Raw genomic sequence first — 15,217 nt, 5'->3', positions numbered from 1 at the left:
CCTTGACTTGATGGTGGCAGGCTTGGCTTGGTGGCAGTCATGGCTGGGAGTGCAGAGAGGCCTTCTATGGAAGATTAGACAGCAGCTCTGTAGGCAAAGACCTTCTCCATGTCTTCCCACAGTGGATCCCACTGAAAAGAGACAGTCTGTGGTTCCAAATCACTTATTGCTATGGTTGAAAGTGGATACATAAAACCATACCCTGCTTCTCAGGGTGGGCCTGAGATTAAATACCTTTTGCAGGGAGAAATATCTGGGAAGGAAAGCTTATTGGCTAAGCCCTCCAGGCCTCTATGTACCTCATTAGAATGGCAATCTCTGTCTTGAGCCTAAGTGACCACAGGTCATGTTCTTTTCCTCAGCTATATGTGGAGGAGTTTGGGGTGTTGTCCTTACATGACTGATGGACACAAATCCATATGGGGCTGAGGCTAGTGACAGGGGCCTGGTGCCTGAGAGAAGGTGAAGTTCCTACCGTCCCTCTGGGACTTCTAGCCTTAGCTCAACAGAGGACCAGGCTACCTCTCATGGTCTACTGCCCCACAGACCATAGCAGCCAGCATTTCCACTGAGGAAGGTGTCGTGTAATGTCAGCACTGGTGTTCTGTTTCTCTACCCAGGAGTAAAAGCCATGCCCAAGAGCTGCTGCCCATCTCCAGGGCCTCACCTCCTCCCGTGGAGGATTCTTCTTTGCCCTCTCTTAATTGTGCTCATCACTCAACACTCCTTGGCAAATCCTGCCAGGGGCGCAAACACTGCCACCCCTTTCTCAATTATGTTCCTTGTGCTGCTAGAATCTGGTCTACGGCCAGACGATTTTTGATTACAGAGTCAATCTTTGTTTAAAAGTTGGCCACCCTGGGGAAGTTTCTAACAAGTTCTTTTTAAACAATGAATTTTCTGGACACCTTTAGCTAACGAGTTCTGTTACTCAGATCACTTTCGAAGGTACAGCATAAGCATTAGGCAGCTGGGGCAATGTCCTGACTGAGAGGCATGGATGCATGCAAGATCAAGAGCTGTAGCTTCATCTTCACTGAGCTAGCTGGAGTCAGTCATCTCTTGTGACTAGACTGAACACTGACATCTATCTGTAAGGGTCCTGACTATTTCCTGGTCTCTCTTTACTGCTTATCCATACAGCAAGAGAGGACCTTCACTGTTTCTGTTTATGAGACAAGAGATGGTGAGAACATTCCCACCTGCTGAGAGCCACAGATCAGACTTCGATCCTCCCATGTGGTCAACACTAAGCCTCAGAATCTTGAGTGCGGCCCACACACTCAAGGTTTGCAAAGACCTGAGACATGGTGAGATTTCAGAAGTGTGAACGCTTAGATAGTTGAACACATATGAGGAAGAATTGATGCACCCAACCTGACATTCAGAACTGGAAATCTCTCTTGAAAAAGTCTCTGATTAAATAAGAAAAAAATTAATCAAGCAACAATACAATAAGTAAGTGACTCTGATCATTCGGGAAATATTATTGAAGGCCTACTATGTGTAAGGCCACTTTGCTGGGTGCTGGGAAAGTATAGTGCTTTGATATTCCATGCTTGTGGGTTGAAAGTTTTATGAGCAAAGCTACTCTAAAGAACAATGTGAACTAGGAAGACTCTGGTAGAAATACCAGAAAGTTCAAGAGTTCAAGACCACCCTTACCCTCAGCAACAGAGAGTATTCAAGTCCAGCCTGGGATACATGAAATTCCACATCACAAATCAAAGAAAGTCAAGGCATGGAGAAGGTAGAGGAATAGGCAAATGGAGGCATTGTATTGGATAAGGGACTGATCAACGTGAGTGTGAGTGTTAGTGTGTGTGTGTGTGTGTGTGAGAGAGAGAGAGAGAGAGAGAGAGAGAGAGAGAGAGAGAGAAAGCTTTGGTTGATGCCAGACATCTCACTAGACCAGAAACTTAATGATAAGCTAGACTAGCTAGCTGGTCAGTAAACTCCATGCATTGTCCTATCAATTTCCCAGCATTAGAGTAACAAGCACACACCACCATGGTAATCCAAATTCTGGTCTACATGTCTACACAGCAAGTATGTTACCCACTGAGCTGTCTAGCTCCTAGATAGACTTTATAAAGGGAAATGTTTGGTCCTGTGAGCTGCATTGATCAATGGTCTCTACATTGATTGAATTCACTGTTAGAGCAATGAAGCATCCACAGACAAATATGTAAGCGAATGTCTCTTACTGTGTTCCAATAGAGCTTTATTTACAGAATGGGCCATAGTCTGCAGGCTCTACCTTAGCTCATCCGGACATATCTGCCATGTTTCAGATAGTGGCCTTGTTCAGAACACATATCTCAACCTTTGCAAGTCTAGTTCTGACCATACACACATTTCCCTGGATGTCACTGTAGATGGTCTTTTCAGCCTGTGTGCCAGCTTCTGGTCCCTTCATGGGGTCAGTCTTCAGGATCCCAGATGATAGCACATTACCAATGCCCTCTGTTCTGTCTCTTCTGCCCTTGAGCAGCAACATCTGATGCACCCCAGTGGGCTTCTTCTTCAGCCTTCACCTAGATGCAGCTTGTGAAGTACAGCCCTTGCATCAGGCTGTCCTGCCAGAGCCAGCCAAGAAGACAAAGACAGCTGGCTTGCAGGCAGAAGTCCGTGTCATTAGTTTAGTCTAGGCCCCCTGCTGTAAAACTCAGCCAGAGCCAACCTTCTCTGTGAAAACCCATCATTAATACCTGGTGCTCATTAGCCCTGCAGTTCACCCTGTGCCACCAACCTCAGCCAGAATCAGAAAGGCTAATGGCACTGATGCCAACAGTCATTGGTCTTAGCTCTTGCCAAGATCTCTGCTTACACACAAACACACATGTTGCACGCACACACACAAGCACATGCTTGTACACACGTGCTTCACTTCTTGGTTAAACATTCGTGTTTCTGGCTAATTCTTTAATATCTTCAAATGCTCCAAGATTTCCCAGAATCCTGGTCTTCTTTCTGTAACTTGGTAGGTCTTGTGTCTGACTCCTTACTGTCCCTCTGCCTCTATCTGCACAATCTCTTCTCCTATAATTGGTCTCTGGAGTCTGCAGCAGGTGGCAATGTCATTCCAAAGAGAGAACGAAACACTTTCAAATAATAAGTTAAAAACCAAACTCATTTTAATAACATCAGCTTTAAGGCCTGTCTATTCATTCATTCATTCATTCATTCATCATCCATACCATCAAGTCAACTAGCACTTGCTTAATGAAGACCTACAGTGTGCCTGACATTTGCCTGGCCCCAAGACCCCTGCCATTAAAGAACATACTGATCAGGCTATTAAATAATTATACTTTTATGACATTGTTGCAAAAGAGATATGCAAGCATACTAAGTAAAATGTTATGCATAGAATCTCCTCTATTCTAGGGGGCAGAGGAACTTCCCTGGAGAATGTATTACCTTTGAGTTGAGAGTTGAAATAAGAGGAAATAACTGAGTGATGGAGAGCTGGGGGTGGGGTGGGGGTGCTGGCTGTGCATTCAAAGGTCCTCAGGCAGGAGAGAATACCACTCACCCAGCAAATGAAGGAGCGCTGATGTAAGCAGTGTGTGGCAATGGCGATGGTCAACAACTTACAGCCTGAAAGGAAGGTGGTCAGACTGTAGGGGACCTTGAAATCTATGTTAAAGACCAGAGTGTGTTCTGACGGCAACAGGAAGCCTTTCAAAGTTTCTTTCTTAAATTGCACAGTGCCATAGCAATAGTGCCCCAGTTCCTGATCATTGTTTGCCAGGAAGGAGAAAGATGGCAGGGAAAAGTATAGAACTTTGCCAGGCTCCAGAGGAGGAGAAATTGAAATGCATTTTTTTTTCCTGTTAGCCCAAGTAGATAGATATGGTATATCTCAGACTGTGCAAATGGACAGGAAAAGGTGTATCCCAGTCTAGGAAAGAGAATGATAAGTACAGTAGACCCCAGGCTTTACAGGTGGGTTACTACAGTGTGTCCCAGGCTATGCCAGTGGATATGCACAGTAGAGCTCAGGCTATACAAGTGGATATATTCCATCTAGCTCAGCCTAAGCAGTATATCCTGGTCTTTCCTGTGTTGAGATTAACCATAGCAGCTCGTATTTTAGGCACCCTGTTCCCAGTGGCCTGAGAAGAACATGAAACTGAACCTCAAACTTCTTTCCTCTTTGGCAGAACGTCCCATTTACTCAGGCCATCAGGGAAGGGGAACAAAGATGGGTGTGAGTAGTGTACAGGGTCAAAGTTCAAGTTTCAGCTGTCCGTCCCATTTACTGACTGGGCGTCCTTGGGAAAATCACTTGACCACCCAGTGCCTCAGTTCTCTCATCTAAGAATGAAACAAGGCAAGTTCCCTCCCTCTGCGTTTGCTGTGAGTGTTAAAGCTGCCATGTGTGAGGTGCCTGCTTAACTCAAAGAGGGTAGTCAACCAGGGACAGTGATGGCAGCTCAGAGAGACAACCCTACTCGGTCTGCAGGTACTCAAGGGCATAGAGCACATCTGTTCTAGCCACCATTGTGCCTTCAGTGCCTGCTACAGCACCTGGCACCTTCTGAATGCCATGGAAATGAAAGCCTGAGCCCCCTTGGTGTCACTGACAACCCCGTATGCCTTCAGTGACTGCTGTCTCAGTACAGGAAGAGATGGCAGATGAGATGTGTTGCTGTGCTTTTTTAAACCAGAATTAATGAAAACATCCCTGAGTTGGGACCCACAGGTTTGTCTTTACTTAATTGTCCCTGCTAGAGGCATTTTCGGATCTCACCACTGTAAAAATGGAGGACATCTGAAAAGCCAGAGGGTCCATTTCAAAAGAACAATGAGCCGTGCTGGGTTCCCATAAATCCTGCTCAGCCTCACCTCTGCTTAGCCAGAGGAGCCTGAACAGAGCCTAGAAGCTTGTCAGGGAGCCCAGTGGGACACGGGGACCTCCTGATACCACGCCTGCCTGGCTCATGCAAACTTTATGTATTCTGAGACAGAGTCTGAGCCCCACACAATCCGTTATCACGTGGCAGTTGCTTATTGTCCCTGTCCTCTGAGAGAAAGGACATCAGCTGCCCACCTTCCCTCCAGTTTCCATTAACTGAATCAAGTGGTCCTCAGCCCTCTGTATTCAACAGGGCTTGAGTTCAGGCTGTCTGGTTCAACTCTTTGATCCTGTTTACAAGTAGTCTGTTTAGCAGGACACATGTCCTTCATGCTGTCTTTACTTCTTCCTCTGTAAAATGGGCTTAATAGGCAGCATTGATCTCAGAAGGTTGTTGGGAAGAGAGACACACTTACAGCCTAGAGCAGATTAACATGCATGCTCTACAGACGCTCATGTTGCCGTCCATACTCTCACGGACACAGCTGCCCTCATGCTGGGAAGCTGTGTTTGCCCTGCTGTAAGAGGGGCTGCTCACCAAGGATGCTGTGACTACTCAGCTCAAAAATCTCTGTCCTATATGCCTGCTACAGATACTGTACCATGGTCACTATGACAGCTGTGTACTAATGAACTTTTTCTACAGTTTGAACTTTTTAGGCTCAACTACTCTTTATTTGTGGTAGCAAAGTCCACACGCCATAAAACCCAACCCATGGCATTTAGTGCCTTCAGTGTCACGCATCCAGCACCACCTCTGGTTCTAGGTATTTTAATCACCTCAAAAACTGGTACTCATTTGGCAGTCACTCTTGAGATCTCCCAAACCTGGGGATCCACCAGTCTGCTTTCTTTAGATTTGGTGACCGGATATGTCATGTTAATCAAACCCATATGTGTGCACTTTGTGTCCAGCTTCTTTGCCTTGACATAATACATTCATGATTAATCCAGGTTGTAGAAATTATTTCTATTTCATTCCATTTAATATTCTATCAAATGTCTATACCACAATCTCTTCATCTATCTTTGTACATTGAAGGATGTTTGAGTTGTTCGCAGCTTTTGAATAGCACTGCTAAGAAAATCCACATTCAAGTTTTGCCAGTGTGTTTTTCAATTCTTTTGTGAATGGTGATATTTTAGTGTATGTGGCTACATAAGAGAAAGGGGAGAAACACTAAGAGGGTGGTGTAGAAAGAGAAGAGATTTCAGCTTCCCCTTTAGAGGCCTAACTTCTAGGATGCTTGTGAATATGCACAGTGTTTTTCACATAGATACACCAGTGTGTGGGTATGCTCTACTATCTATGGTCATTATTGTAGGACCAACCACTGAGGCTGGACTCCGGTTGCTTCTTAGCCTCTTGACACTTCAAAGACTATCCTGGTATCCTAATGGCTGTGTGTCATAGCATGGTATGCTAGGGCTGGAGACATGGGACCAACCAACCTCCTTCCTCTCTCAGAGCCAAATAAGTCACAAGAGCTATCATAATCAAGGAATAATTATGTGCCCTGAATTAGACATTTCATACACAGGGACTATCCGGTCTTGGCCTGACTCCAAGAAGGAAACTGAAGCTTAGAGGAGAAAAGTTGCCTACAAGACAGTGGTACAGACAGGCTTCAAACACAGGTCAGCTCAGTGTTCCTGCAAGAACAGTGGCTTACCTGGCTGTCACCCATTTGGCTCATCTCTACTAGACCTGCCCATGTATTTTCTTTAGCCTAGAAGAAATCTAATTCAAATTTTAAAAAATCCACCTTAGGAACCCTGGCACATGCTTGGGACTATCACCCAGCAGTCTATGCGCATGAAGCAACTCGGTGTGCTGTGTCCAGCTAGGGTGCAGAATGTCTGCTAGCCTCTCCTCTACCACAGCGCCTGCCTTCTCTGTTGTGGAGAACACAATCAGATCTCAGCTTTTGCAAGCAGGTTCCTGACGTGTCCCGTTATTGATATGGAGGACCCATGGCAGTCCAGGACATGCAGAACCAGAGCTCGTTCTCAAAGGGCCTCCGTCTCCATCATGACTATCCCCGTGGCATCTTGAACAGGTCCTGATTTATAGTAAGTCTAGCATTCATGTTTGCTGAAGGAATGAATGAGATTACAGCCACAAGAACAAAGCAGGTGCAAGCTTGGCCTTCATCTGGTATATGCCCTGCTTTACAATGTACTGCATGGCCTTCTTCCCAGTACAGACATGTAAATATCTAGATATCTGAAAATAGCTCCTCAATGATCAATGCGCTTGAAGTATTGCTTCTGTAACGCAGCTCTCTGATATGGCACCTAATGCCATTTACTAAAATTTTTTTTGTTGTTGTTAGCAAACACTGTGTAGGTTGCCATGGAACCACACAGGGAGCCAGGCTAAGATATTGACCCTGAGTAAATAACTCTTTTGGAAGAGATAGAGATTCCTGTAAATGAGTAACCTTGACCAAAGAACCAGGTCGCGTACGTTCAGACAGTCAAACAACCAGGGCTCAGTTTTTCCCATGGAAACAGCTCCACCTGACTCGAGAGGAACTCAGTGGCAGAGAGCAGAATTTGCCTCGGAAGCCAGAAAGCACAGTTGGAGGCACAGAGCATCTACTTAGCATATGCTCAAGTCAGAGCCTGGCCTGTTGAGAGGCTGGGGAACCACACCTCCCAAGAGAGCAGAGAGCACAGTATGTCTAGACACTGAGCAGGCAAGCCAGGGTGGAGAGGAAGGCAAAGAAAGGCAGTCTAACACTGAAAAGAACAGAGTTAACACGCCTGGAGTGGGTCCTCTCTTCCCAGGGCCTGTGCTGACAGTGTAGTCTGGAGTCTCCCTTTTACCCTCCAAGCTGCCATGTTTGCCATGTTATAGTAGGATTCCCCATGTTCTAGAGGAAGTACTACTACTCAAAGGGAAAAAAATTGTCATCGTCCCTCTTTCCTAAAAATATAAAAAGAGTTAGGCTTTTATGGTTGTTGAACTTTTTTGCAAGCCTCTAAACCTTTTTACTCAATGCAAATTTCTCCCATGACTTATGCCAGTGTAGAAACAGACAGAATTGTGTATTCTACAGAGAAGCCTCAGGCCAGAGGTCCTGAGGCCACAGCTGCCTGGAAGAGGTTGGGGTCTGGGGGCTGCAGTCTGATAACCACTGATGGATTTGATAAATTCTTTAAAAACATTTTTTTTCTAAAACCTTCTGTCCCCAAGAAGTGCCACATTACCTACTCAAGGCACTCTCTACTTACACACTCTGATCTCTTAAATTTTCTCCTCAGCTCTGAGGTAAGCAAATACCCTTGAGAACGTGTGGGTGGAGACCATCCAGGAAGTAACAATTCTGGTCTATCAGAGACTCTCTGAAGCAGACATCTGTGTCTGCACAAAGCTTGCAGAGGTGGGTGGCCACAGGGTTTGTTTTCTGTGGAAGTGTGTGTGGCTTCCTGTCTGCCTCAGGAGACATTGTAACCTTGATCCAGTTCTGACAAGCTGGTAGACTTAGTGGGCTGGCCAAGAAGGGCAAGGTGAGCAGTGGAGAGTCACCTGCCCTTTGAGCTCAGCCCCACCCTCAGCCAGTATCCAAACTAAATGGTGTTCTGGGAGTTAGGTCATTGTAGACTCTAGTTCTACTGACGTAGTGATAATACTAACAGAAGAAGGGTTTTCATAGGACTACGAGTCCTTCCTCAGACCATTCTAGGCTGTGTCAAGTTGACAGTTAAACTGACTAGGACATATGGGAAGCTAGAATTTGTCTAATCAAAGAGGATACTTACTTGATATATCTCATAACATGTAAAGATAGCCAGATTACAGAGAATTAATATGTAATTAACAAATTGACTTCACATACACATGTATGTGCCTTGTGGACATGTATGTATATATGTATCCAAACCAAACTGAACAGCATATTTAAATATTTTGTTTGGAGATAGGGTCTCACTACACAGCCCAGGCTGGCCTCATGCCATCTTTTCTCATCAGCTTCCAGAGTGCTGGTCCTGTAGTCATGTGCTACCACAGCAGGCTACAGTTTAATTTGTTCATGTTTCTAGCAGCCTCAGAACCAACCAGGCCCCTTGGTGCTGATCCCTGTCAGTCACCTTGCCATTACAGCCATCTTGAGGAAGGGCTTGTGTGTTCAGAGTTCTCACTGATGGAACATCAGATAAATGGCCTCTTCAGATGGCATATGTGTGTTTAAAATGAGAAATGTGTTTCTTCCAAATGCTCTGTGAACGTGTCAAGGCTTTGCAAAGTGATTTGCAGGTCCCTTCAAATGCAATGAGCATGTTTTAGTGCCACATCATTTTCATGAGTAACAAAAAAGTAAATCCAATTAGCAGCGATTGGGTTTTATTATCCAGGTGGCTCTCCAGCCTGCCGCTTGCAGGGAGGGAGGGACTGTCCCCACAGTCTCGGTGGGATGCTTTGGGTATGTGTCTCATGATTCCTTTCAGTGCTGGCAACTCACTCCATATCATGAGGACCTTGCTATACTATGACTGTTGTTGTTATCCACTGCTGTCACAGGCATGTGGCATAGGACAGGACCTGTTAGGGAAGAGGCTGAACAGTTAGAAAGCTTCAAGTCAAATAGTCCCGAAATTGTAGTGGGCAGAGTCTGACCATAAGAAACATGTGCCTTGCTAGGCAGTTAGCACACTGGCCTGCCCCTGATGGAGAGTTCTGAAGCCCCTAAAGTGGAAGACATATCACACCAAACTCATGGGGGTTTTTTTGTTTTGTTTTGTTTTGGTTTGGTTTTTCGAGACAGGGTTTCTCTGTGTAGCCCTGGCTGTCCTGGAACTCACTTTGTAGACCAGGCTGGCCTCGAACTCAGAAATCTACCTGCCTCTGCCTCCTGAGTGCTGGGATTAAAGGCATGTGCCACCACACCCGGCTTTAAACTCATGTTTTAGAAAGTTAAGGTGAATGCCTATTGGAGGTAGGATGATGTTCCAGCCAGTTCACTTGTCCTGGGTGCCCATGGTGCTGTAATTATAACTATAGCATCCAGGAACAAATACAGCACCTGAAGCTCTCCAAACAACCCCCCAGTATCCTCTATGCACGTCCTGACTACATTTGTAACCGAGACTGGCTTTATTTTCTGACTCCTTTGCTTTTCCTCTCCAAACAGCCGTGAACTTCACTTTTTCTATTGTGGGGAATCTGGGATTCCTGCTCTTCCTCATAGGGAGAAGATGTTGTTAATGTCTGTGCTAAAAATATCTGGGGCCTTGAGGAAATAGGCTTGAAAGTGTCTCTACTGCCTGTGCACCCCCAAAATAAACCAAGCAAAGAGGCCTGAATCCAGTCAGGAGATGGACTGTCACGGGAGTGAGAGAGATGGCTAGCTCTGGTTTTAGGTGAGGTATGGAGAAAACCAATCCTCACACGGTGTCTGTGTTAAGTCCACTGTACAGCTGTGTTAAGTAACTCAACACTCTCAAAAGGGAGCATGAGGCTTAGGAAGGTGATGGCTGTCTCCTGTTCCTAAAGAAACAGCCACATTGCCGGGCATGGTGATGCACGCCTTTAATCCCTGCACTCGAGAGGCAGAGGCAGGCGGATTTCTGAGTTCCAGGCCAGCCTGGTCTACAGAGTGAGTTCCAGGACAGCCAGGGCGATACAGAGAAACCCTGTCTCGAAAAACCAAAAGAAAAGAAAAGAAAAGAAAAGAAAAGAAAAGAAAAGAAAAGAAAAGAAAAGAAAAGAAAAGAAAAGAAAAAACAAACAGCCACATTGCTGAATCTTGCCCACCAAGTGGAAAGTTGAGTTGACTCATGTTTGACTGCTGCAGGGAACTGAGGTCCTGAAGGGATCCGGCTCAGTTTCTTCCCTGAAGTGACAGTAGCCACCTGCCTAGCAGGGACTGTCCAAGGTCCTGCTTATGCAGCCAGATGGGAAACCTTAGTGTTGTTACCTAACAGATGGGTACCAGCTGTTCCAGACATGGGGGGTAGTTTTGCCCACACCTCACACCCCAGCCAATAAGAGGTCATTTACACATTCCTGTGAGGTGATTTAGTCCTTTAGAATCCCTAGCATTATTGATACTGTGGGAAAGGAAGAAGCCTTGACCCTCAGCCTGGTCAGCCTACCCTGGCCTGAGCACCCTCAAGTGCTTGTTAGTGGCTGGGATGCCCTACCCAGTACTTATTATGTACCTAGAGTATGTTTCTCTTAGGAACCTGGGATTCTGTCTGCTCATGAAGTATCGGGTTGTTCTCCTCATCATATTTGTCCCATTATTCAGAGGTGTGGCTGTGAAAATGGTGTCCTGTGCTCTAGGGGACATCTTTTATCTTATACCAGTGGACAGCTCAAACTTGACAAGAGCATGCATAGTACCTGGGAGCCAGAGAAGGCACGTTGATCTCAAGCCATGGATATGGGCCAGCAGGTCAAGTGCTTGCTGTGGCCTAAGTTCAAGCCCTAGTAGGTGTGGTGCTGCGTGCTTGTAATTGAAGCACTGTGAAAATGAAGGCAGGCAGATCTCTGGGGCTCACTGGCCAAGATAATTGAATTTCTGTCCAAAACAAACCAAATAAAACCAAACCAAACCAAAGCAAGGTGGACAGTGCCAGAGGACTGACACCTAAGGCTGACCTCTAACCTCCATACAGTGCACACACACACACACACACACACACACACACACACACACACACGAACATTCAGAAAGAGAAAAGAAGTTGAGTTTATCTCAATAAGTCCTGGGTGAGACTTAAGATGCAGTGTTCCTTTCTCTTAAAGATTTATTTATTTTTTATTTTATGTGTATGAGTGAGTATTTTGCCTGTCTATGTTTGTACCACATGTTTGCAGTGCCTATGGAGGTCAGAAAGGAAACTCAGATGACCTACCATGTGGGTGCTGGGTGTCGAGAACAGAACCCTGTCCTCTGCGAGAGCAGCCAGTGCTCATGAGCACTGCGCCATCTCTCCAGCCCCAAGTGTAGGGTTTCTCAGAGTAGCTTCCGGATTGCAGGCCAGGCTGCAAGCATGGCTCCTTCCTGCACACGCCTCTAGTTTTTCTTCTGCTCCTGGGATGGAATTCACCCATCCTCCCACTCAGTCACTCTCTGTCATTTGGCAGAGTGGGCTATTTATCAAAAGCAGCAGCTGTAACATCAGAACCAGGTCCCAAGCCTGGTTCTGTACTTTCCCTCATGACCTAATGTCTCTGAGTCCAACCACCAGTCTGTCAGATGAGAGTGAAACTCACAGTATGGCATCCTCGTAAATATCAAAGGAGGTAGAGCACAGGCAGCCTCTGGCCTAAAGCTAGAGCATGGTGCACGTCCAAGGATGGCCATGGTTTGCAGCCTCCTGTCTTACTTATGGTTCACTCCTGCTTTCAGCGTTTGCTTACATATTACGTATTGAAGCAGATATTTCCACGGTCCTGATGGTTGCAGCAATGGGCACCTGCAATCAACAAGAGATAGACTAGTCTGTGATCAGTGTCAGTAGAAAGGTGGATCTGGCTACACAGGCCCCAGAGATGAGTGATGGGAGCCACGTGGAGAAATACTGCTCTATAAAAGAAAAGTGGGGGTGGGGGTGGGGGGTCCAAGCCAGCAAGGCCAGAATGGGGTAAAATGTCAGATCACAAGCTGTTCTTTATCTGGAATGAACTAAATATGTAGGCAATTATTGACAGGGGCCCAAGAGAAGCAATTGGGAGAGTTGGTCCCCAGCTGAATCCCTTTTTGAAAAGGAGCAGGGATTGGCTGGCCAGAGCAGCCATTTTACAAAGAGGGGGCAAGCAAGAAGCTACAGAGCCACCCAGCCAAATGGAGTAAGAGGTAGTTCCCCTCACCCCACCCATCCAGCCAATCCAGCAAGCCCACTCATCAAACAGGGCTTTGCTTTGAAAGGGGGCTTTATGCAACAGCTCCAGCCCCTCCCCAGCCACCCTCTCTCCCCCCAAGATGTCATCTTTTGAGACGTTTTCATGTGGAAGCATCGCTAAGTAAATTCACTAAATGCCTATTCATCCCCATCAGATGGGGACCTGGTGAAGCGGGAAATGCGAAAATGGCCCAGGCTCCAGCCCTGAAAGATGCTTTCTGGGGTTGCTAAATGGAGCCACAGCAGGCTGACCCTGGGAGGCCTGAGACTTCCCAGAGGGGGCTCCCGGAGCCTGGCCTTGGCCCCTTCAATCCTCCCACCTAAGCTTCCCCCGTGAGGCCCTGTTTATTATTCCTGCTGCTGGGGAACCATTCAGAGGTTAACTTATCCTTTTATTCATCAGGATGACAATAATGAACTGTCACAGAGTGTGGCAAGGGTTTGGTAAATAAGAGCGGCTGAGACAGAGGAGATGGAGTGGGCTTCCGGATGGCTGGGAAAGACATTGCCTGATTTTCTTTAATAAAGTCATGGAGTAGCTGCTTAACGCAGCAGCTCCTTGGAGGCCCTTTTTAGTAGGAGGCCACAGGAATCTGGGAACCTTGGCCACCTTGGTTATCGCTGTCCAGACTCACAAAGGTTGGCCTTTGGGGTCTATCCCTAAGATTCATCTCTGTATATGTCGGCAGAGCTCTGCATCTGGAGCAAATAGATTTTTACGAGGCTGCATACACAGGAGGCTCTTCAGGCATCAGTCACCCCAGTATGGTTGGCTTCTAATTGCTTTTTATTTCAATAAGAGGCTGGGACATTGACCACATTTCTTTCCATGTCAGATGTCTCAACTGCTCTGTTCTGCCCCCCCCCTCCCCCAGAGGTCTGCATATGTCATCCAATGAGTGGATGAGGATTCATATTGACAATGTTGAAGAGTGGCAGAGAAATAGAGAAGGGCTGAGGGCTGAAAGTGGTACAGACCGTGCACCTACAAGATAGAAAGAGCAAAGCAACATGCGTTGAATGTGTACCTACTGTGTGCCCTTAAGCCTACCCATCATCCTCTTGGTGAGAATGTATGATGAACTTATTGTGTGCTCAGTGTGCTCATATGTGAGCAGCCAGGAGGAAATTAATTTACAGAGGGCCACTCACTGTATGAGAGTTCGGTGACTTGTTTGTCCTTTAGTCACATGGCAGGCTGGGCTTCCACTTCGGGAGCTTAGACATTGCTTTCTGAGATACTACACTGCTTCTCCTAAGCCCAGCATTAGAGTTATGGAGATGCACACACAATAGACAGAGCACAGGTTACTCAAGCATAAGGACCTGAGTTAAAACTCCAGCCCAGGCATAAAGTCATAATGAGTAGTGAACATCTATAATCTAAGCACTTCTACTGTGAGATAAGACCACAGACAGATGTAGGGGACTCCTTAGAAACTTGCTGGCCAGACAGTCTGGGGTACATAGTGGTGAACAGGAGACCCTGTCTGGAACAAGACAGACAGTGAGGGACTAACACCCAAGGCTGTCTGCTGCCCTCCTTTCTCTTGTGCATACACAAAAGCAACACAGCCCCACACACAACTCAAAAGGAAGATCCAGCCTCCCTCTGTTCCCATAGAGCCTCTTTCTTCCCATCTCACCCAGTCTGGAAGAGTAGTTAACCCCTGCTCTTTAAGGAGCACCACCCCTCCCCCAACAGAGGACCCCCAGTGATGGTGACGAAGGAGCTGTCACATCAGCACCATTTACCTGTTTGGGTTTATTCAGTGGAAGAGGCGACTGCATCTCTGGCAGATGGAGACCTGTGTGACTGCCTTTTAAAATACTGTCACAGCTGTATGCACAAGCTGATTAGCTGTGACGGCACTGTGAACGCTGAGATTGATGGTGATAAATTTGGGATAACAATGCTGGGAACGATGTCATCCGTTTGCACAGTGCTTCATATTTTTTAAAGCTCAATCCACAGCCTGGTGGTTATCAAGGACTCAAATTCATTCACTGCTCTCTGTCCACTGGAGGAGTCAGTTCTACCTCAGCTCATCGGAACCTATCCATTCCTTCAGCCTTCCTTCCTTCCTTCCTTCCTTCCTTCCTTCCTTCCTTCCTTCTTTCCTTCTTTCAACATACATTAGTGTCAGCCCTACTGTGTGCCAAGGATGAGCAGATCTGACCAGATTCTTTCCTTACGGACCTTATATTGTAAGGTAACCAAGAGAGTGCTTTCAAATGGTGATAAAGCTGTCAAGTCAACATTGTGATGTGATAAAGATGGGCTGGAAGAGTCAGGGGCTACTTTAGGAGGAACAGCCAGAAAAGACTTGTCTCAAGAAATGACATTTGAAAACCTAAATGACAAGAACAGGCCAGAAATGGAGAGGACAAAATGGCCTGTGCACAGCAAGTGCAAAGACCCTGAATCTGATCTGTGGCATTGGGTTGAGTACTGATGGCTGCTGTTGACCATGACCAATGAAGCATATAAGACAC

The 15,217-nt window shown here is 46.4% G+C and overlaps 1 protein-coding gene across 2 annotated transcripts in view; it reads left to right on the top strand.

Annotated features, from left to right (window-relative positions):
* Xylt1 (xylosyltransferase 1) overlaps positions 1-15,217 on the top strand; it is a 296,523-nt gene that overhangs the window by 227,060 nt on the left and 54,246 nt on the right. The window lies entirely within an intron of this gene.

The sequence above is a fragment of the Mus caroli genome, unplaced genomic scaffold, assembly GCF_978045245.1.
Source record: "Mus caroli unplaced genomic scaffold, Mus_caroli_1 scaffold_8, whole genome shotgun sequence".
Taxonomy (NCBI): Eukaryota; Metazoa; Chordata; class Mammalia; order Rodentia; family Muridae; genus Mus; species Mus caroli.
The sequence above is the reverse complement of the archived record's forward strand: the minus strand, read 5'-3'. Positions and strand labels throughout refer to the sequence as shown.